We start from the raw sequence: 14,327 nt of genomic DNA, 5'->3' as shown, positions 1-14,327 counted from the left end.
AAAAGATCCATGACTATTACATGAGTACTTAAACTTTATGTGGAGACATAAAAGTTGATCAGGTTCGAGTAAATAGTCAAAATGGTCTATAGTATATGAATAAGGTTAGATGCCTTATTATGGTAACACTATTGGATGTGGCTCACTCTGTAGTTGTTACAAAGAGTTTGCTACAGATGAAGTGATCCTGATTCATACATGTAATGACATGAGAAGTGGGGGTGTCCTGTGCAATGAGTTTACATAAGATCGGACCACGAAATAAGTCACTCTTACGTTATAATGTTGTTTCATGTTTAAGACTGACTATTTCAAAACGATGACCTAGGTAACTTGGCCTTAATCCTAAGCTAACTATGAACTCCTGTTTATTCGAGATTATCCTTGGATTTGCATAGGTAAGGGTTGGCTCAATAGCACTGCTTAATAAACCTCCCATTTTAGGGGTAAGACCAGGTAGATAGTTGGGAACATAGGATGCAAGATGGAATTCACTCCTACTTGCTTTTAGGGATAGTAGAGAAGTTGTTTCTTTAAGTGCTAAATTCGGGTCTTGAACAAGGGGCTCCACCCTCTCATTGGCCTGAGAAGGATTCAGTTTGATGATCCGATCACAAACCAATTGTTCATTAGAGGATCAGTGAAAACTCTTGGGGGTAAAATAATCATTTGACCCAGTTGTTATTACAAACAACATGTGAAGGGTTAACTTACTAATCATGGTTGTATCGAGTGGATACAATATATCTATATTGAGGGGAATGCAACTCTGGGTTTTAGTGGAGTGACCTAGTAGTTAATGAATGGGGTTAATTTGGTGTAAAGAGTTTAGTCAATTAATCTCGGATCGTTGGAACTCATGATCTGTAAGTCCACGAGATCCCCTACTAGCTCACAAATGGATTAGCCTTAGAGTAGCGTGATAAGTTAATTTGAAACATTCGAATTATAATTAAAGGAATTAGTAATTATATGTAATATAATTACGCGTTTAATTTTAGAATTAAACGAAATTGGAGAATCAATTAATATTTAAATGTGATTTAAATATTAATTTCATGAATAGGAATTCATGAAAGTGAAAACTGGTGATAAATTAATTTAATATCTGGTATTAAATTAATTAAATTATTTAATTATTTATTTATTATTAATTTTATTAAAAAAAATTAATTTTTGAATTAATTTTTTCTAAAATTAATAAAATCTCAAGTTTTAATTAGAGAATTAAAATTGGAAAATTTTTTTATTTTGAAAATCAAAATCAAAATCAAAAGGAATTAGGAAATGGAAAAATCCCAAAAGTGGGATTTTTCCACTTTCAAAAGCCTACTAGCTTACACATTTTTCACTTCCAAATTCAGTCATAATCCTAGCATGAGGTGCAATTCATGCAGCAATGGTTCTTGTATGATTGTCATGCAAATATATAATGAAGAATCTCAGTGGAATTGAGCATGCAAAAGGGTTGATTTTGGCTGAAAATTACTCTTGAAGAAAAGTTCTTCAGGCTGCTGTAAATCAGTGTTATTTTCCACCAAATTCCCTTTATTTTGAGTCTCACAACTTAATCCAAGGCACCAAGAGGATAGTAGGGAAGGCTTTGTGGTGGCTCACAAGCTAATTTGGAGAAGATTTGCAGCTGGAATCGTGATTAAGTGTTTCTTCAAAGGTATGTCATGAAACTCTCTTCATAGTTTATGGAGCATGCTTAATTCAAAATCAAAATGAATGAATTAGAATGCTTAATTGTCCGTTTTTCTTCCACTGCATGTTTTCTAACTCTAACATTGAGATGCTCAAAAACCAAAATGGAAAGGAATGAGAGGTCGAGAGAGAAAATGGAATACTGTGAAGATGAATTGAAATTGCAAAGAAGAGAGAAGTGCTCGCAGCCGTGGCACCACGTAACCGGCAAAAGAAAATTTCTTTTATTTAATAAAATAATAAAATAAAAAAATAATTTTTTAAAATAAAAATCAAACACACGCCCACCTGGATGACAGTGACACATATGGGATATCCACTAAGAAGCACAGACACAGATACGGATACATGATATGGATACGATATGATACGGGGATACGTTAATTTCTAAAAAATTAAGATACGGATACGTTGAAGATATGTGTGTATATATATATATATTGTCTAATTAATTGCTATAATAATTATTTTAAGTTAGATTAAAATAGAATAAAAAAGAGAGTGAAAACTTGAAAAAAAATCTAGTAACGTCGAGTGATTGTTGAGTGACTAAAGTAGACGGTAGGAAAAAATTAGAAGATGAAGATTGAAGAATGAAATTGAGGATGAAATGGGTGTGAATCATGATTTCTAATAGTGAGAGAGAATGGAAGAATGAAGATCTAATTACATTTTGGGGTTTTATTATTATTTTTTTTTTATGTTTTTATCACTTTAAATTTATTTTGTTTTGGATTGCAAATCATTGTGAAATATGTTTAATCCTTCAAAATTAATTTTGATGATATGAAAATTGCAGTTAGAAGTGTAAATAAATAAAAATCAAAAAATCAAAAATCCACTAAACTCACATTTGTCTACCTCCTCACTTCTTTTAAAATATGGGTACCCCTTAAACAAGGTGGGAGTATAAGAAGGAGATTCCACTTCCCAAACTAAGCAATGTGGGATTCTCAAACAAGTCTTTTTTCCTTTAAAACTTAAATTTGCACCAACATAAACTATCAATTCATAGTCTCCAAACCAGTCTCACGATTCCTCAAGTTTATAACGTTTCTGCCTCCTACCACTCCTACAACTATATTTCCCAAACTCCCTTTTAGCCAAGGTCGATCTGTGATCCAAATTAATGAAATTTAGATGACGAAAATTAACAACCACGTTTATCTCATCATGTTAGCATTCATGTGATACCTGCCAATCTCTCTCATATTGGGACTTTGTTCCACTGTCGATCACACCAACTAAATTTGTCCCCGTAGTACTGTGTATCCTAAAGATCGCTAATAGAATAGCTTCGTCCGGGAAATGCGTCCCCTTACTAATCAAATCAAGCTCATAGTCAGGCACGGGATCACACAGGTCTAGTACATCATGAAGATTAGATATTAATTTTAATCACTTACTTATTCCATCTTGCTTCTCATCATCAGAAAGAATCTCATTAAAATGTCCTTTCACTACTACAAAAACTGTATTAATTGACGTTTTTTCGCAGTCAAGTATCAATGTTACTTGACGTTTTAAAATGTCAAGTAATCCAGTTTCAAGAATAAGAGAATTTTTTGACTGGCTGAAAGCGTCAAGCAGTAATTTACTTGATATGTTATAACTGTCAAGTATATGAGATTTATTGACGTATTTTAAGTGTCAAGTATCTAAATTCTTAACATTTATTATCGATCAATGTTTTCATAACTTGATAGTTTTTACTTGTCAAATATAATTTCTTCTTGACATCCAACAACTGAAAACTTAATGAATACTTGATATGTTTTGCTTGTCAAGTTTGTATGTGTTTTTTTTTTTTTAAAAAAAAAGAATTGTACTATTAGAAATTATCTATACGATTGCTCCTGTTTTGAGGTCCAACAATCATATTGATATATATAAGACAAACAATATTCATCAACCAAATAAACGAAATTTCCAATTTTGTCAACCATATTAAACAAATAATATATATTTACAATTTTATGTCAACAACAAATAAACTAAATTCCCACCTGCTTAACAACAAAGAAAATCAAGTTCTTCTCCACCATATGAAATTTGATGAATGATGATCACAAAGAGTAATGTTTAAACACTACCATAAACCAAATCAAGAAAAAAAAATATTAAAACTAGTATCAAAGGCTTGATTGTCTTTGATTACTCGTCAAGTTGGTCATGAATTTGCCAAAGTGAATCACCAATTCGACGACATCCGACGCCTTCCAACCATTCGTCCAAACGACAAGGTAAACTAGTGATACCCAATCTGCACGATTTGAAGTGAAATCATAAGTATTAAGAAGAAGACTCGATACACTACTTTAAATTACAAATTACTTTAACTTTGTATCTAGTGTTATAATTGGTTGGTTGATTTTGTAAGAATCTTTTCGAGAAATCTTCGAATCTTGCTGGTTGAAAAGTGACTAAACTATGAAGGTATAATAAAAGTAGCTCAATTGCAATAGATATGCTTGATTGATACATGAGTTGGAAGACTTAGTAAACAAAATAAAATCCATAACAGAATTGCAGATGATGCATTATAGCTTTTCAAAAAGTGCTCCAATTTATAACACACCAAAAGTGATACAACATCTATAGAAGAAGAATTGTCATACCTAGAAAGAATTTGCTTGTCCAAATCCGTCTTCAGTGGAAAAGCACTTCTATATGTATTCACAAGAATTCTATTAGCAAATGAATAAAGAAAAAACAAGGGAGAAACATCTCAAACGCTGTAATCAAAGATGAGATAGGCTTTTTAGTGCTTTTCCTAAACATTCCACCCCACCTCCAAGACTTTATTCTGATTTACACACCCATTTCTTTAATTCTCTCTCTCTTTCATTATTTTCTGAAATACACATACTCCTATTTCTCTTCTCTTCAAAGTTCAAACCCATTTTCCTTCAATGGCATTCTCCATTTTCCTTCCATAGCAATCTAATCGAGAGCAGAACCTATTTGCTCTCGATTAGAAATGAAAAAAAATGAAGGTAATCGAAAGTTCGTCGATGCGTGGAGGAAAGATTGATTGAAAAATGTAAAGGAACCGATGGTGTAAGGCACTACACCAGCAACAAGAAGGCACCGACTGCGTGAAGGCAAACCCAAGATTCGATGTGCGGCGACTTGAAGGTAACCCAAACAGAAGCAATTGAAAAATGAAGAAAAAAATGAAGAGGGAGGGCTTTGCACCATGTGAATCACCAATGTGAAGGGTTTGATGGGGATGATTTGGGGGTTGGGGACACCTCTTCCAAATTTTCATCTCTTTAAATATATGAAACTAGGGACGTATATGGGTTGGGGTTGAAGGTATTTTTCGGACCAACTCAAAAATTCGAATTGGTTGGATTGACAATACAAATAACCCAAAAAGAACCTTCACTGATTGACATTTGCTCTTCCGTCCACCAAGATCTTCGTCTAACTATTGAAAGATTGACATTTGCTCTTCCGTCCACCAAGATCTTCGTCTAACTATTGAAAGATTGATATTTGCTCTTCCGTCCACCAAGATCTTCGTCTAACTATTGAAAGTTCTTTTAACTCCACAACTCTGTCATGTTCCCTCACTTATTGACGTTTCGAATACGGCCTCCCAAGCTCGAAGAATGCTTATAAACTAAATGATTCTAAAATATGTTTCCATGCTTAAAATTGGGAGAAACACCCTATCATAATTTTGTCACAAACTTTTAAGGTTTTGTGACAAGAAAAATTGGATCAAAAGAAATGGATGGATAAACAAAATTGGAAATGAAAAGATTAGAAACAAAATTAGAATTTATAGCAACGTTAAAAGTCTAATAAAATATATAACCTGATTAAAGAATAAAAAAATCAGATTATTGGAAGCTGAATGTAGATGCGTCTTGATGTAATTAGAAGCGTGGTTCTGACAGTTTTGAGTGGATTATTCGAGATCACAAAAGAAGAGCGATCCTAGGTGGTTATAATTTTACTAGGAAGAGGTGGGGTGCATTAGCTTCTTGAAAGCTGAAGCTATTCTTAGAGGGCATAATCGCAGTGCAATGTGAATTGACTAGGAACAACTTGTAGACTGTGGTGGAGTTTGATGCGTTGTTAGAGATGATTAACTTACTCTTCAAGAAGGAATCGTCTTTTGTTGAGATAGACGTACTCATTGAGGACATTTTTTTAATGTCGAGAACTTTGTTAGTACTATTCTTTTTTGTCACATCCTTATAGAGGAGAATAAATATGGCCCTGCTTTACAACTTTTGACATTTTCTCTTAGTTGTTCTTTTATCTAGAAATATGTTTTTTTATATTGTATTTTTCTCCTTGTACATAATGGGAATGGTTATTATGGTATTTGTTTGTCTGTGTTTTTTTTTTTTCTTTTAAGTTATTGTGGTATTTGTTGTTTGTTAGTTTGTTGTCTAATAAATAAATAAATAAAAACTTGTAGATGTCAAAAGGATCATTGAGAAGTCAAATTTTCTCTTTCTTGTATCAAAAAGGCTATTTGATCATGTACCTTGATGAGGAACAACTCCCTAGAATTACTTGCTTCATCTCTCTTGTAGTCCTGTCCTAATCAAAGAAGTAGACATTTTTATTTTTATTATTATTTTTAATATTTTGTATTTTTTTTCCTATCCTAACATTCATGAATAGGGTTGGTAACAGGATTGGGTCGAGATGGGGTTGGGGGATTTCCTATCCCCCTCTCCGCGGAGGTATTTCCCTATCCCCGCCTGGGAAATGGGTCCCACGAAGAACCATCCTTGGTTTTTTTTTTTTTTTTGTAATATATATAATTATATAAATATTTATAAAATTAATATAATTTATACAGCATACATATAATTATATTTTTTAAGGATGCCTTAATATCAAGGAATCTCCCCTCTTCTTCTTCTTCATGTTATATAAATTTATTTGTAAAATTAATATATAATATATATATTTAAAAAAATTAATCGAGATTGGGGTCGAAGATGGGGACGGGGCAGGGATATCCTTCCCGTCCCCAATCAGGGACCCGATTATAATCTCCGGTCACACCAAGAATTTTTCATCCCAATTGGAGCAGGAAACCCGACCCCACGAATTTTTTTACCAACCCTATTCATGAGGCATGAAAGGAAGAATCATAATTATTAATATTTTTCAGGCTATTTTATTAATGTTATATTTTTTACATTAAAGTTGATTAAATCTCATTTTATCTTCATTGTAAAAAAAAACAAGGAATTTAAAAGGGGTCTTTGTAAATAAAAAATATTTAAAAATATTTACATTTTATAACAAAAAAAAAAAAAAATTAAAAGTACAAGCACTTTTAGAACAATTTGCTATAAAATACAAATATTTTTAAAAATTTTCTATTTATAAGAATTTTTCCAGTGCATTAGATGCATGAGAGAAAAATATCTCAAATTTATATCTCCCAATAATTATTAGGACCATGTTGATTCTTTAATTTACATTCAATTATTATGAGACTACCATATTTTGACGGCCTCATATTGATAATTTGTAATTTGTCGAACATGTTTGTTTTGTTATTTATTTATTATACTTCTCTATAATTGGGAAATTTAGATGGTTAGTACAACATAAAATTGATTATTATTATTATTTTTTTTTGCTAAGTAATATATATATTTCATAAATCAAAGTATGTCTATCTTACTTCTAAATGACACACCTAACCATTACTGACAATTCTTTTTATCAAATAGGAAATTCGTAAAAAAGAAAAAAGAAAAAGAAAATCCAAGTTTCAAAAATTGCATCCACAGATCCACTTGTGATTTGTGACTTCTAAAAGAGGGAGAGCCAACTCCTCTTTGATTCCATCTTCCTTTTATAAACAGAAACCATCAAATCAATTGTGTAATGTCAATGTTTTTCTTTCTTTTTTTTTTAAAAAAATAATTTCTATTTCTTTTTGGTTAGATTCCAATTACATTGAATCAAGATGAACGGATGGAATAAAAGGAATCAAATTAAAGCTTCGTTTGAGATTATTGTAACTTTTAAAATAATTGTTGGTAGCTATACTAAAAATCAATTGTGAAAATAAGTAAAATAGTGTTTGATAAATTTCAGCATAAACTAGAAAAAACATATTAGAGCGTCTGGTAAATAAATATAGAAATATCTTAGTTTAGATATAATAACCAAAATAGACTTATAATCATTTTTTTAATTCTTTTTTTTTGTGATTTAAATTTTTAGACAATTGTTTAGTATGATAGATTTTGTTTATTATAGATTAATTTTTAAATACTAAGGAAAATAACTTTATTTAAAAAACGAATATGATATACTTTTTTTTAAAGAAAATGATGCATTTAACTCATGAAAAATAGAAAATAAATTTGATTAAATGAGAAATAGATAAATTTATGAAATAAATCTTCTTTTTAATGTATAAAATTGAAAACTAAATATTAGTTAAAAATTCCACCTAATTTTATGAGGATCTAATGAAGAAATACACAAGCATGCAACATAAGCAAACAAAATCAATAAGCACTCTAATTACATTTAATTTGAGTTCTAAAAGCATACTTTCACAAGAGGTTTTGAAATAAACATACCTTTTGAAGAATACTTCCAATTCCAAGTTGCTCTTCACGTTAATTCAACTCCAAATCGACGGTGAACCACCAAGAGATCTTCTCTACTATTCTCAACCTTGAATTTGAGTGGTGGAACTTATATTTGAGTGAATTTGGTGAAGGAACTAGAGAGGGTTTGTGAGGTAGAAGAAGAACTTGCAGCAGTTTTCTAAAAAACTCTAGCCTCTTCTCCTCAATCTTCAATTTCTGAGAGTTTTTAATCACCATGTGCATGCAAGCACTTTCTAAATTACACACAGCCAGCAGCTGCTACAACTATTTGGTGGGATTTATGTGAATTTGTAGGTAGGACACCTCCTACTTTGATATAAGTGGAAAAAAACCCACTTAACCTCCAATTTCCAATTTTCTTTTTTCAAAAAATAATTAATTCTAAAATTAATTAATTCACAATTAATTAAATCTAAAAATTCAATTTCCTAAATTGAATTCAAATTGGAAATTAATTTGATTTTTAATTAATTAAATATAACTAATTAATTAATTAATTTAATATCAAATATCAAATTAATCACACACTAAATTTATAACATGAATCTAATTCATGTAATTGATATTTAAATCAACATTTAAATATTATAAACTCTCCAATTTTGTTTAATTTCAACAAATTAAAGTTAATTATATTGAATATAATTATGCAAACCCTAATTTGATTTTGAACTAATTCAAACTCAAAAACCCTAATTTCAATTTGAACATTTTCAAAATTGAAATTCAATTTGAACAATTCAAATTGATATCATTCCAAATTCACTCAATTTAATAATTCAAGGTGTTTCTATTTTACGAGATAGTAGAAGGACCTTATGGACCTACAAATCTTGAGCTCCAACGATTAAGATTAATTTGCTAAACTCTTTAGACCACATTAATCAGTATTAGTTAACTATCGAATCACACCACTATAGCTCGGTAGTTGCACTCTCCTCACTATAAATATATTTGTGTCCACATGATATAACCATAACTAGTAAGTCGACCATTCACAGGTTGTTCGTAATACCGACTGGGTTAATGTGTTGTTTTACCCTCGATATTATGTCTTGTTCCTTAAGTTCCAACTGATTCTCTAATGAACAATTGGTTTATGATCCAATCACTAAACTAGATCTCTCTCGAGCCAGTGAGAGAGTGAGGCCCCTTTGTTCAAAACCTGGATTCAGTACTTAAGAGAATAATCTTTCTCCTATCCCTAAATCGGGTAGGCATGAATTTCGTCTTGCACCCTATGTCCCTAGCTATCTACCCGATCCTACCCCTGAAATGGGAGGCTTATTGAGCCAGCGCTGTTGAGACAACCCTCACCTATGCAAATCTAAGGATAATCCCGAATAAACAGGAGTTCATAGTTAGCTTCAGGATTAAGATCGAGTTACCTAGGTCATCTAAATAAAATAGTTAGTCTTAAATAGTAAAAAAACGTTATAAAGTAAGAGTGACTTGTTTCTTGGTCCGATATTATGCAAACTCATTGCATAGGACGCCCCTACTCCTCATGTCAATACATGTACAAATCTGGATCACTTTGTTTGTAGTATCCTTACAACAACTTGTAATAGCTACAGAGTAGGCCGCATCCAATAGTGTTATCAGAATAAGGTACCCAACTTAAATCATGTACTATAGACTATTTTGGCTATTTACTCGAACTCAATCCATCTTTATGCCTCTACATAAAGTTCAAGTATTCATATAATGGACATGGATCTTAGTTTATAGGATTTAGACTCTATGAATGCAATTAATAGATTCAATACCTTTATTGAAGAAATGTTTAATAACATCTTTTATTGATAATAGAATATGTTTAACTTTTATAAACTGCGAGTTTTAGGACATAAAACCCAACATCTAAAAGTCAGAAGGATACTGCTTTAAAGTCAATGTGAATGTTTTCGAAGTGATTTTAATCGATTTAATTTAAATTTGTTTTACCCAATACAAAAAACAGTTAAGAATTTTTTCCAAATGACTTATTACACCACTAACGCAATGTCAAACGTAGCCTAAATCAATTGGTTCGATTTTAAATATATATATATAATATATATATATAATATTATATATATATAATATATATATGCACACACACATTAAAGATGCCACAAATAAAGATGTTTGACATATTTAGATCAATTTGTAAGGATATATGAAAATATTTAAATAGATTTCTGAATTGAATTGCTTTGAAGATGATGTACTATTTTAACAATATCCTTCTATTTTTCATATAATCATATATTAAATTACTATAATTAAATTTAAATAGTATTTTAATGTATTTAATAATTTAATATTTTATTACTATGAGTTCTATTTATATTAGTTTCGATTTAGATTTCTTCAACTTAATTTAAAACAAGACAATTATGTTGTTCATAGTATTTGTTTTAGTGAATGGTCTATAGTATATGGATAAGGCTGAGTACCTTATCATGGTGATACTATGAGTATGGCCCACTTTATAGATGTTACAAATGTTGTAAAGTGTTACAAATGATATGATCCTGATCATTCATGTATTAGACATGCGAGCGGGGATATTCTATAGAAAGGAGTTTGTATAAGACCGGACCACGAGATGTTTAGTCTCATTATATAACACCGTTCATAATAGAGACTTTCATTTCACTAGGATGACCATAGGTAACATGACCTTAATCCTGAGTGAGTTGTGAACTCAACAAGCTTATCATTTTGGGGATTCGTCTGATTGGGGAGTTGGGAACTCAGCTACACAAGATGAAATTCACTCCTTTCTCGAAGCAAGGGTAAGTAGATAAATTGCTCCCTTAAGGGCTGGTTCCAGGTCTTGAACAATGTGGCACCACACCCTCTCCTGGCCGGAGAGGGGTTTAGCCATAGTTGGACTATGATCTATTCTTCATTAGAGGGATCAGTGGTACTTAAGGTGTTAGAGGTAACTATAGGGGCAAATACGATAATTTGGCCCAATTGTACTTACGAGCAATTTATGAACGATCATTGTACTGTTGATTGGTTATATCCAATGGATACAAAAATATACTTGTAGTACGAAAATGCAGTTATCGGTCTTTAGTGGAGTACTCGACAGTTAACAGATGGTGGATAATGTAATTAAAGAGTTTAATTAATTATTCACGTACCGTTGGAGCTTCAAGCTATAGGTCTATAAGGTCCCCTTGGTAGCCCAAAAGGCTTTTGTTGAGAATCAATTTTTGGGTTAATTTGAATAGTTCAAATTAATAAGAGTGAATTTAATTATATATGATATAATTAAATTAATTCAATCATATATTATATAATTGATATACTGTATTTGATACATTATAAGTTTAATCGGAGGAATAAATATTTGAATATGATTCAAATCTATTTTCTATGAGTGAGATTTATAGTTGTTAAATTTAATATAAATATGATTTATATTGAATGCCATAAAAGAGAGAAAATGAAATACAGTTTATATTGTATATGATGCAATATTAAAACTATAGATTATAAATATAATATGATAAGTTGGTTATATTTATATTATTAATTATTTTAAATAATTAACCCATTTTTCTCTCTAGCCACCTTAGTGGGCGGTTAATTGGTTTTTATGGAAAAATGGAATAAATAAAATATGATTTTTTTTTCCAAGATAGAGTTACACGATAAAAAAAAAAAGAAGGAAAGACGACACGATAAACTCTCTTCAATATACTATGATTGACAAGCTTCACTATACGATAATGCTTTCTCTTCAATTATCTTCCTCCTCAAACTCATAAACTCCCTCCTAACCAAAATAGTTAGAGTCCATCACTCCTAGGTTCTCACCCTGAGAATATCGAGGATACCAAGTGGTAATGTCTTCACCTTTTGGTTCGAGTCTTGTTACTATTCGAGGAGCTCGTGACTGTTCAAAGAGTTCATCACAGTTTGAGGGATTTATGTGAAGAAGTGTTCTTCAAAAGTATAATCACTTGAACCCTTAGTGTTGTTTAAAAGCATGCTGTAATTTTTATTAAGATGCATAATCTGTATGTTTGCGGTAAATGTTTGTTTTCAATCTAAATGGAATTTGGACGATCCGCTTTCGCTCATGGATCTTGTAAATTGAGTTCCTACACACACACACACATATATATATATGAAATATGCCTCGTTAAAACCTTATTAGGAAAAACCCTAGTGAAGGAAAAAGAGTACATATTTCATATAATACATATTCCTAAAAAATACAATATATTTACTCCCCTCATTAAAAGATTACTTAAGATCTCTGAGTCGCCGCATTCTAATATTGTGCACCAATATTTCAAAAGTTGCGGTTGGTAATGCCTTTTTAAATAAGTCTACCAGGTTATCCTTCGGACAAATTTGTTGTACAGTGATGTCGCCATTTTCTTCAAGATCATGAGAGTAGAAAAGTTTCAGTGAAATATGATTTATTCTATCTCTTTTAATATATCCTCCTTTTATTTGGGCTATGCAAGTTGTGTTGTCTTCGTATAATATTGTTGGAAGGTTTTTATTAGAAGACAAGTCACACGTTTCACGAATGTACTGAGTCATTGACCTTAGCCATACACATTCTCGACTAGCCATGTGAATTGCAAGAATTTCAGCATGATTTGAGAAAGTGACCGTTATAGTCTGTTTCACCGATCACCATGATATAGCAGTTTCTCCACATGTGAATAGATAACCTGTTTGAGATCTAGCTTTGTGTGAATCAGGTAAATATCCAGAATCTGCATGACCAACTTGATCAAAATTTTATTTATTTGAATAAAACAAACTCATATCGATTGTTCCTCGGAGATAACAGAGTATATGCTTAATTCCGTCCCAATATCTTTTTGTAGGAGAGGGACTATATTTAGCTAATAAATTTACTGAAAATGCAATATCTGGTCTTATATTATTAGCAAGATACATAAGTGCACCAATTGCACTAAAATATGGTACTTCTGTTGGGATTGGTGTCCTAATTCTCCCAGAGTCTCGTAGTTTTTAAACTGTACATATTGTTATAAATAAAATAAGAGTTATTTTATTTGGCATTTACTCATATCCAATAAACAAAGCTTCATGGTTAGTGTATGTAAACTTAAGCATGTATATGAGATATACAAGTGGATCATGCCTTAATTGATAACCTAAAAAGGTCTGTAGTATAAGGATTAAAGAGGGATACTTGATCCTAATGACACTATGAATATGACCCACTTTGTAGAGGTTTGCAAGTGTTGTGAACTACTACAGATGGTAGATCCTAACCATTCATGTGGAGATATGCGAGTGAAGGTGTCCTATACAAAAAGTTTGTATAAGACCGGACCACGAGATGACTAGTCTCTTTATATAACGCAATTGATACTTGAGACTTACATCTCACCTAAATGACCATAGGTGACATAACCTCAATCTTGAGTGTTTTGGGAACTTCTGCCTTTGAGGGCGGTCCTTTGATTAGTATGGATGAGATGGCTAGATTGTCAATTCAACATGCCTACCTTTTAGGAGATTTGTCTAATTTGGGAGCTGGGAACTTAGTTACACAAGATGAAATTCACTACTTCCCCGAAGCAGGGGTAAGTAGATAGATTGCTCCCTTAAGGGCTGATTCCAAGTCTTGAACATAGTGGCCACAACTTCTCTTTGGAAGAGAGGAATCAGTCATAGTAGGACTATGACTTATGTTCATTAGAGGAATCAATGGTACTTAAGGAGTTAGATGTAACTACGGGGCATAACGGTTATTAGCCCAACAGTACTTATAAGCAATCTGTGAAAGGTTATCACACTGTTGATTGGTTGATATGGACACAAAATATATTTGTAGTAAAGAGAGTGTAGCTATCGGTCTTTAGTGGAGTACCTGGCAGCTAACGGATGGTTGATCCCCTGACTAAAGAGTTTAGTCAGTTATTCATGTACTGTTGGAACTTCAAGCTATAAGCCCATAAGGTCCCCTTGGTAGCTCAATGGATTCAAGTTGAGAATCAGTTCTTGGTGTTG

Source organism: Benincasa hispida, chromosome 7 (assembly GCF_009727055.1).
Source record: "Benincasa hispida cultivar B227 chromosome 7, ASM972705v1, whole genome shotgun sequence".
NCBI classification, from domain to species: Eukaryota; Viridiplantae; Streptophyta; class Magnoliopsida; order Cucurbitales; family Cucurbitaceae; genus Benincasa; species Benincasa hispida.
This window is presented reverse-complemented; position numbering follows the sequence as displayed.